Source organism: Cynocephalus volans, chromosome 1 (assembly GCF_027409185.1).
Source record: "Cynocephalus volans isolate mCynVol1 chromosome 1, mCynVol1.pri, whole genome shotgun sequence".
Classification (NCBI taxonomy): Eukaryota; Metazoa; Chordata; class Mammalia; order Dermoptera; family Cynocephalidae; genus Cynocephalus; species Cynocephalus volans.
The window spans coordinates 232,051,148-232,061,635 of record NC_084460.1 but is presented as its reverse complement, the minus strand read 5'-3'; the positions used below and the strand labels follow the sequence as shown (position 1 = coordinate 232,061,635).

At 34.7% G+C, this 10,488-nt stretch overlaps 1 pseudogene; it reads left to right on the top strand.

Moving 5' to 3' along the window:
* The first annotated feature begins 255 nt into the window (after nt 1–255).
* LOC134370671 (glutamyl-tRNA(Gln) amidotransferase subunit A, mitochondrial-like) lies at nt 256–1,835 on the top strand (annotated as a pseudogene).
* Nucleotides 1,836–10,488: the final 8,653 nt, after the last annotated feature.

Here is a 10,488-nt window from a genome sequence, read left to right as displayed (position 1 = left end):
ATAGGCAAGAATAGATGTTATTTAGTACACAAATCATGTTGTTGACCTTGATTATGACAATGGCAGAATATATGGGCACAGGTGAATCTGGATTTACTCATTTCATGATGAGAACTTGGATGGTTCTCTTCTGTTACTTATGGCTATCTACTTAGAGAACTAAAAAGCTGACCTTGAGGAAGGAAGAGGAAGTATTAAGGGTTTAAGGAGGTCTTGTCACCTCACCCTTCTGGTGATAGGCTGAGCACAAGGACCATGCTGGTCTGGACCCTCTGAGAAGTTTATGTGGCAAAAACAAGGCCTAATTACACCAACAGAGCTCTTTCAAAAATATATCTCCCTTATCAAGAGCACCAAGTTTCTAAATGCTTGCATTACTGTATCAGAAGAGGTGGCCTTAAAGAAAGCTGTAGAATCAGAGAAAAGATAAAAGAAAGGTCAGTCACTTGGGGATTTAGATGGAATTCCTATTGCAGTAAAAGACAACTTTAGCATGTCCATCATTGAGACAACATGTGCATCAAATATGCTGAAAGGTTATGGTTATGTACCACCTTACAATGCTACAGTAGTTCAGAAGTTGTTGCATCAGGGAGCATTACTAATGGGAAAACTAATGGGAAAAACAAATTTAGATAAGTTTACTATAGTGTAGATGGTATATTTGGACCTGTTAAAAAAAAACCCTGGACTTATTCAAAACAATATAGAGAAAAGAGGAAGCAGAAGTTCCCTAGCGAGAATGAGGACTCAGATTGGCTGATAACGGGAGGAAGCTCAGGTGGGAGTGCAGCTGCCGTATCAGCATTCATGTGCTTTACGGATTTAGGATCAGACACTGGAGGATCGACCAGAAATCCTGCTGTCCTGTGTGGGCTTGTTGGTTTCAAACCAAGCTATGCTTTAGTTTCTTGTTGTGGTCTCATTCTTCTGATGAACTCAATGGATGTGCCAGGAGTCTTAACCAGATGTGCAGATGATACAGCAATTGTGTTGGATGTACTGGCTGGACATGACCCCAAAGATCTACCACAGTACAAGATCCTGTTAAGCCATTTGTGCTTCCCAGTTTGACAGATGTGAATAAACTATGTACAGGAATTCCAGAGGAATATCTTGTACCAGAATTATGAAGTGAAGTACGATCTCTTTGGTCCAAGGCTGCTGACCTCTTTGAGTCTGAGGGGGCCAAAGTAATTGAAGTATCCCTTCCTCACAACAGTTATTCAGTTGTCTGCTACCATGTATTGCGCACATTGGAAGTGACATTGAATATGGTAATATTTGATGGTCTAGAATGTGGTCACAGATATGATATTGATATGTCTACTGAAGCCATGCGTACTGCAGCCAGATGAGAAGGGTTCAATGGTGAGAGGAATTCTCTCAGGAAACTTTCTTTTTAAAAGAAAACTGTGCAAATTATTTCATCAAAGCACGGAAAGTGAGGTGCCTCATTGCCAATGATTTTGTGAATGTTTTTAACTCTGGAGTAGATGTCTTGCTATTACCACCACCTTGAGTGAGGCAGTACCATACATGGAGTTTATCAAAAAAGACAACAGAACATGAAGTGCCCAGGAAGATATTTTTACACATCTGTAAACATGGCAGGTTTGCCAGCAGTGAGTATCCCTGTGTCACTCTCAGATCAAGGGTTGCCAAAAGGATTGCAGTTTATTGGATGTGTGTTTTGTGACCAGCAGCTTCTTACAATTGCCAAAGGGTTTGAAAAACAAGTACGGTTTCCTGTTATTCAACTTCAAGAATGCATGGATGATTGTTCATCAGTTCTCGAAAAGGGAAAGTTAGCTTCTGTTTCTCTAAAACAGTAGTGATAAATATATCATACAAATTAAAATGACTTCCAGTACATAAAAAAAAGTTTAAGAAAGAAGAAAAATGTACTAAATAGTCATCTATTAGTGGAGGACAATGAATAGATTAAGAAAATGTGTTATGACTGCAGGTAGCATTTAGGGCATGCTTGATGTTAATGGTCATAAAATTAAAGTGAAACTGCTTAGCAAGACTGTGTCTTTCAACAACATTTGGCTGTGTTGGTGCAGGTGCAGAGTAAGAGGATAGTTTTATTTAACGGGTGGAAGTTTTGATGTGGATGTACAATGAAGCAAGAGAGGGGCAGGGAGTTGAGTGTTTAGGCAAGGGAGTAATTATGAAAACTGACCATGCATTTAAACTGGGTAGGTAGGAATGTGAGGATCTGAGGATAGGTAGGAATGTAAAAGATAAGAGACAGTGAAGAAGCTTGCAGTTATTGTAATGACAAGGTCCAGGATTTATCCTAGGAAGTAAGAAAAGGTAGGTGACAAGATCACTAGAAGGGAAAATGTCATGAGACTCAGAATCCTGAGTTCTGGAATGATCAATCTATGCCATAATTGAAATTATTACAGAAATAGTGTGAGATAGTACCAGAGAAAAACCCCGAGAAAATATTCCAGAAATGGTGAGTGACATAAAGCAACAAGGACAAGTAGTGTATGGTATAGTCTGACAGGAAATTCAAAATTCAGGTTTTCTTAGGGTGGAGAGATTGATCTGAAAGCAGTGATGGAGAACATGAAAAGCACTTACCAAACCTTTAGGATTGAAGGTATGAGAGAAGTGGGGAGAAAACATGAAAGGGCCAGAGGTGAAAGAGTCCTCTGCAGAGCCGGGCTTCTGTGAAAGCTTAAAAGGGCAGGGCTCTGCACTGCATAGGAGTGCCACATCTAAGGAGGTTTTATTCACAGTGTAGACTTCACTGAAAGCTTTGTATATTTAGTCTGTCAATTTTCCATCAGCTGGAAGTAAAGTGTCTTAAGGAGAAGCACCATTTTCTAACTCACAGAATGATGGTATAAGGGCTTAGTAGAAGGAGTTGAGGATAAGAGATTTTGTTGATGATGGACCATGAGTTCCAGAAGGCCCTGAGTGAAAGGACTTTAGAAGTTGGGGGGAGGTGGAGATATGAAATAAAAGTAAAAGTGTAGAGACTTTGAGGATTAGAATCTAGGTATGAGAGATGACTTCAGAAATTCTGATTCAATTGATTTTGGGTAGGGTTCAAGCATCAGTATTTTTTAAAAGCTCCCAGTGATTCTAATATGCTTCCAGGACTGAGAACCATTGTTCTAAATACTTTACTTGTATTAAGTTATTTAAACAATTGTTATAAATGCCTTTATACAATGTATTCAATTCATAAAAGGTGACACATGCATAAAGTTACATATTGTATAGTAAAGATTAAGTGAATAAATCACTTAAGCACACACAGTTCTTTTTATCCATCACCACATTGTCAATAGTTCTAAATTAACAGAGATAGTTTTCTCCCAATAACTAGATGCTTCCATGTTTATTCACTGAAAAGATCAAATGAAATCTATATCCAGCTGGACCTCGGAGACGTAATGCCATTTGACATTGTGTGCTTTCACAGTGAAATTCTTGAGCAGAATCATTAAAAAAAATAAGCAAATTTTAAAAGAATTTAACTTAATTTAATTTATTTTTAAAATTTTTTATTTAGCAAATTTGTTTTGTTACTGATTTTGTTGATTATTGGAGACCAATCTGGGATAAAATAAATACCTTAGTCTTAATTTTAGATTTAATAGCTAAATCCTGTGTAGGAGTTTTGGGGAATGAATGAATACCTTTCTGCACTCTCTATTTTGGTAACCATTGGAACTTATATTTATGATTTCAGTTTATTTATGACACTAGTGATTCAAAATTCAACCATAGATGTTTTGCTTCTCCACCTCTTCGTGCTTCTCCTATCTGCCATTAAAATATCCATCAATTACCTGTGTTGAGGTATATTGTTTAATAACTATTTGAAATTCAAACATGAAATGTTCACTCTGATCATGATTGATAAATAGAAATTATCTTCTGATCTAGCTAGATGTGATTTTAGTTTCCTGTGACAATGTAAAACAACAAAAGCAAAAGGTTATGCTGTCATTTTAATTTTAAATCTACAATCTTCTGCACAATTTACTGGGAATTCATCTCAGTTCTCACCAGTTATCATGAGGTGGAGCATCATCTGTTAGAAACAAACACATTGAAGATGCTGAACTCATTGCTCACAGCTTTTCTTTTATTATAATATTAAGCACAGGATGTAAAAGATCTAAATGTAGCACATCAGGAAAATATTATCTTCTACAAATACAATGATTTGGATTTGTTCCTATTCAGATGATGTCTTGAAATATTCTAGGATGTTGTACGTTGATTTCTTTCAGTCCGCAATAGCTAATCCCCCCTTTTGGATTGGTACAAGTAGTCAAATCACTCCCAAATCTTCAGGAAATGAAAGGCTAGATCACTAATCACCACATGCATACTTCACTTGAATATTTCATTCAGCATTGATAGCAGATTATAATGGAAGATATTATGAAAGGGCACCACTACAATTGTACTCAGTGGGCCATGTGTAATATGTGATAGTACATCATCTCTGTGGGTACTTTGCAAGTTGCAATTGTTAGATGAAGAATAAACGTTAAACTAGATTCTCCTAGTCACCCAATCAAATACATTTATTATGTGCCCTCTATGTGCAAAGAACTGTATTAAGTGTACAGTTTTGTCTCTGCCATTATTTTAAAACTATGCTCCTGGTGTGTGTTAAACAGAGCTGTGAATGGGTCTTGCCTCTGAAATAAAATAAAGGCAATTTTTTCTTAGTTTCTAGAAAATAATTAAGTTAGTGCTTCAAATTTTATCAGTTTTATTTTCCTCCTGATAGTTTTTCTTAAATGTTTGATGCCTGTTACTGGTTGTTTACACTTGTAGCTTATTTTAAATAATTTTAAATTATGATTTATTTACATTTAATACATCAAAATGTATTAAGTGTAATTTATGTTGTTCTGAAAACATCATCATGATATTACCAAGTGTTCTTTCTGTTGTGCAAACAATTTGTGCACCAATGTAACTTCAGATGCCTTGGAAACTACTTTCATTAATTCATTCATGCTGCTAAATATCAGTAGTTCAGATAGTTGCCTAATATACAAGAATCTAAAATATAATCATGTTCTTTGAAAGAATTAATGCAGCATTTCTAGTAGAAATAGGTTAGACCCCTGAAGGGTTTGTTTTATTTTGTTCTTTCTTACATGATTTTCTAGGGAATGAAGTAAATTGTGTTGTTTTTTAATGCCAATCATTTTTTACAATTGCATCTTACCATCTGTAAATTTAGGCTACTCAGAGTATGTAATAAATCTGTTTTATTTTTGTCAAATAACATTAGCTTAGTATTTAGTAATAATAGCAAACACTGACTGATCACATGTTTTGTGTCAGGTACTATACATATATTGTCTCCTTTAAACTTCACAATCACCTTATGACAAAGATGTTTTTATTATCCCTTTTATTCAGATGGGGAAAATGACTGATAAAGGTAAAATAAACAGCCTAGATTAGGCAACTAATATGTGAAAGATCAGAGATTTGAACCCATGCAATTTGGCTACAGAGTCTGGGTTCTTGACAGCTGAGCTATACTAAAACCATTTTTTAAAAAATTCAAGAGTGTTGCATTATTTAGTATGACTTTAGTTGCAAGTATCATCCTAACCTAAACTGGTGAAACAATAAAAAGAATTTACTGGCTCACATAATTAAGACTAGAAATAGCACTTGCTTTAGGGAAAGCTTGATTTATTGGTTCAATGATGTCACTAAAAACCCAGTTTCCTTTAGTTTCAATGATCTGTTTTCCCAAGATAGATGCCCCAGCATCAGAAGAAAATACTTCCTTATTCACATTCAGCATGAAAAAGAGTGTCTTGGTTTCAGTACTTCTTGCAAAATCTTGAGAATCACTCTGAATGAACCAGCTTAAATTGCTAACTATCCCTGAATCATTTATTGTGGTCAGGGAGATGAAATACTCTGTTGACTTAGGTTGGTTCACATGTGCATCCCTGCAAATACAGAATCCCCAAATGGGTTTCTGATGAGGGAGGAAATTTACACGCTGGAGGTAACCTACAAATGCATACTGAATATGGTATTTCTATATTACAGTGTTTGTGTCGAGTATCATTTACTATGTACTATATGTAATATACATAATCTTATTGTTTAACTATCTGTCTACTTGCCCACCTATTATCTATTTGTCTATCTAGTTCCTTTCTTTGAGAATCAATAATTGAACTGAGAAAGGTGCCATACAAAATGTTTTTTTTTGTCGGGGGAGAGGTGGAGTTAGGAGCATCTACACTAAAATTATCATGTTAGCCTGCCATGTAAGTACATAGTAATGACTATTGAAACCAAAATTTATCCAGGTTTGATTTTGTGGACATTTGGAGCACTGAATAAAACCGAGACAATAGCATTTTATTTAAAAAAATTTTATCAAATCTCACAAATTGATGTTATCTATAGTTGTTATATGAATAACCTTTTTTTTGGTGCCATTGTTATAAGAATAATCTTTTCTTTGATACCATTTCTGCTTTTTGTTTTCCTTCATGCTCTTAGGAAATAAGTAGTTTGAGATATGGAGCTCACAAAGACTATAGTCTGATGAATTTCAATGCCAAGGTTATATTGGCAGTTTGTGACATGGAGGAATTAAATTCTTGTCCAAAAGAGACATACATGCTTCACATTCTTCTATGCTTAACAAGAAACACCATAAGAAAAACTTACCTCTGGATTTTCATGTCAAGGCTAAACCATTTACAAAGTATAATAATAAATATGCAAGTGGAAGAAGAGAGAAAAAAAGATAAGTGACTTCTTTGGTATTACCACATTTCATGGCATCTTAAACTGGAATCATCTCTCACCCATCTCAGTGTTATAACATATGACTTAGACAGTCTTGTTGAACCTAGAAATTGTGAAAGAAAAAATGACCTTCCTATGATTATGTAGAAAGACTATCTCCTTTATGTTTGACGATTCTATTTCAAATGAGTTGTGGTGATCCACTTGAATTAACTGTAGTGTTTTATAGATTTATGCAACAGGAAACAAAAATACTTCATTGAATATACATATGAATCATTGACTTTTTAAAATATTTTCTCCACCTGTCTAAAAAATATAAAGATATAATGAAGCCATAAAATCTGACATGTACAGGTAGGATATATCTTTTGAAATAACAATAGAGAAAATGAAAACAAAAAAAAATTAAGTAAAATGCTTTTCTTACATTTATTTTCTTAAATAAACTTATTTTAGGGCAGTTTTAGATTTAGAGAAAAACTTCAAAGTTAATGCGGAGTTCCTGTATACCTTTCACCCAGTTTCCCATGGCATCAACATCTTACATTAGTATGGTGCTGTGGATTGAATGTCCCCCCAAAATTTAATCCCCAACGTGACAGTGTTAAGAGGATGGGAAATCCTCTTATGGGAAGTGAAAGATGGGGCCTTAAAGAGGTGACTAGATTGTGAGGGCTGTGCCATAGTGATTGGATTGATCTACTTGATGGCTTAATGGTGGTCATGTATATGGTTCTGAGGGCTTGAAAAGAAGAGCTAGTGAGGAGGTTAGTCTCTCTCTCTATGCTTCTGCCATCTGCCATGTGACACCCTGCTTTGCTGTGATAAATCACTACCCACCAACAAGGCTCTCACCAGATATCTTCCCCAGACTTTGGAGTTCTCAGCCTCTGAAACTGTAAGCAATAAATACTGTTTATTTGTAAATTACCCAGTTTCAGGTATTTCTGTTATAAACAACAGTAATGGACCAATGCATTTGATCTATTTGTTATACTTAATAAACCAGTATTGATACATTATTAACTAAAGTTCATGCTTTATACAGATTTACTTAGTTTTTTTTAAAAATTTTTTTAATTTTAGGATAGTTCAATACATACAGAATTATTGTGAAATAGTACAGAGAGTTCCCATATACTTCACAGTGAGTTTTTCCTATTATTGACATCTTAACATTAGTATGGTTCATTTGTCACAATTAATGAACCAATATTGATGCAATATTATTAACTGAAGTCTAGACTGTATTCATATTTCCTCAGTTTTTCCCTAATATCCTACTTTTTAAATTCTAGGATCCCATCCAAGGCACCATATTTTAGTTGTCATGTACTCAGGCTCCACTTGGTTGTGACAGTTTCTCAGACCTTCCTTGTTTTTCCTTGTCATTTCTTGACGCTGACAGTTTCAAAAATTATTGGTCAGGTATTTTGTAGGATGTTCCTCAGTTGGGATTTTTCTGCTGTTTTCCTCATAATTATGCTGTGTCTTTGAGTTTTGGGGAGGAAGACCACAGAGATAAAGTGTCATTATCATCATATCAAAAATATATAGTATAAATATGACTTATCAGTGTTGATGTTAACCTTGATCATTTGGCTGAGGTAGTGCTATCAGGATTCTTCACTGTAAAGTTACTCTTTTTCCCCCCTCCTTTTCATACTGTACTTTTTTAGACCACACTCATTATGTACAGTTCGCACTTAACAAGTGGGAGTCATGAACATCTACTTCCTTAAGTGCAGAGTATCTGTATAAATTATTTGCAATTTTCTGCATGGGATATTTGTCTTTTTCCTCCTATATTTATTTATTTATGTATGTATATTCATATTTTTAAAATATAACTAGTCCAGTAGTATAGCACTTGCATAAAAATAGGGAATTCATGTCCTAATAGTCCAATATTCAAAAGTTGAGTTAGTATTAATGAGAATAGTCCAGTATTCCAGGGAGGACATGGGACAAACTTCTTCCCGGGATTATGCTGCCATATTTTTTCTAAAATCCTTTCTATTTCCGATAGTCAACTTCACATCTTAGTGATAATGAATTGCAGAAGTCCATTTTCTGAGTAAAGTAGAAAATTCCTGTATTTGTTCCAACTGCTTCTTACTAACCATTTAACAATAGCAAAAGCAGCAGAAACAAGGTTTACTGCTGCTATGTTTACTGAATGATCCAGGCATTATGCTAAGTGACATATATCACCTAAGTTAATCTTTACCACATCTCTATGAGTTACAGCTTTTTGTCCCCATTTTTCAGAATAGGAGACCTTCAGAGTTAAATAACTTGACCGAAGTAAAAAAGATGTCAAATGACAAAATTGAAATTTAAACTAAGATTTTTTTAAAAAAAGATTTTTCTACTTCGAAATCCTATGTTACTCTCAACTACTCTCTACTGCCTCTACTCACATCAGTCTCTTTGTGATAAAGACTAAGTAATTCCCCTTTCAGTCTTTGATTGATTTTTTTAAAGTTTGCTATTATTCTTCTGTCATTCTAGCACTCTTATAATTTTAATTTTCCATCTGTAGACCTTTTCTGGTCCAATAATATCCTTTGTGAAGTGCTATAATAGGAATTTTCCATTGTGTTTTTTGCATAGGCATTATAGTTCTTTATATGGAACTATCATGGTGTTGGCTATTTTGTTTTCTAATAGTTTCCTCGATGCCCAAAATTTTATTAACACTTTGGCAAGAATGTCTGTTAATCCATATGCACAACTAATTACCATTGAATTACCTATGTGTTCTATGGGAAGATAAAAGATGAAAGAGATTGACTCTGCCTTCAATAAAACTATGGGTTGAATGGAAATAATATACATATCAGTATAGTACAAGGAGAGAAAGTGGTGAAAATTATGAGAAACAGACTAAGGGATAATGAGTTCAAGAAAAAGATTAATTTCAAATAGGATTATCAGAGAAGACTTACTAGAGAAGATAGTATTTGACTTAGGTCTTTAAAAACTGGGAGGGTTCATGAACATGGAGATGGGTGTGAGCACAGGATAATAAACAATTGACTGCTGGAATTTCACTTTCTTCTGCTTCTCTTTTTATCTCTCAGACACCTTTAGGTGTTCATTATCTTCTGACTGTCTTTTAAATATAGATTTATTTGTCTCTCCCTGCGACTCTCTTCTCTTTGTTCTCTATATGTATGTTGTGCCTTCAATTACCAGTCTTGTGCAGAGAACTCCAGACCTTTCTGTCCACCTGCCTACAAAATATCTCCACAAACATCTCAAACTCAGTATGTCAAAAATAACCTCTGCTCATTTTCTTAGATCTTATAATACCTAAAATCATGTTCTTTTGAGTCAAGCATTCCTGGGTTTGCATGCAGCTTTTATCACATACGACCTGACTTACGCTGGGCATGTTACTTAACCAGTCTAAGCCTCATTTTTTTGGACACTTAGACAAATAGCAGTTATGCCTGCTTTACTTAGATATCATAGAAACTAAATATGTTAATGGATGAGTAAATTTTCAATACTAGTTACTATTATTATTTGTACAATTTTAGTCAAGGATGGTACCATTTACTTGGTCACTCAAGTTCCAAACTTAGTAATCATCACCAATGAAAATGTGTCTGAGTGTCTCTCCTTCATGCTCTCTTCTCCACCCCTATTTACTTCTTCCTTAGTCCAGGCCTTCTTTTTCTAGTTACAGTAGTT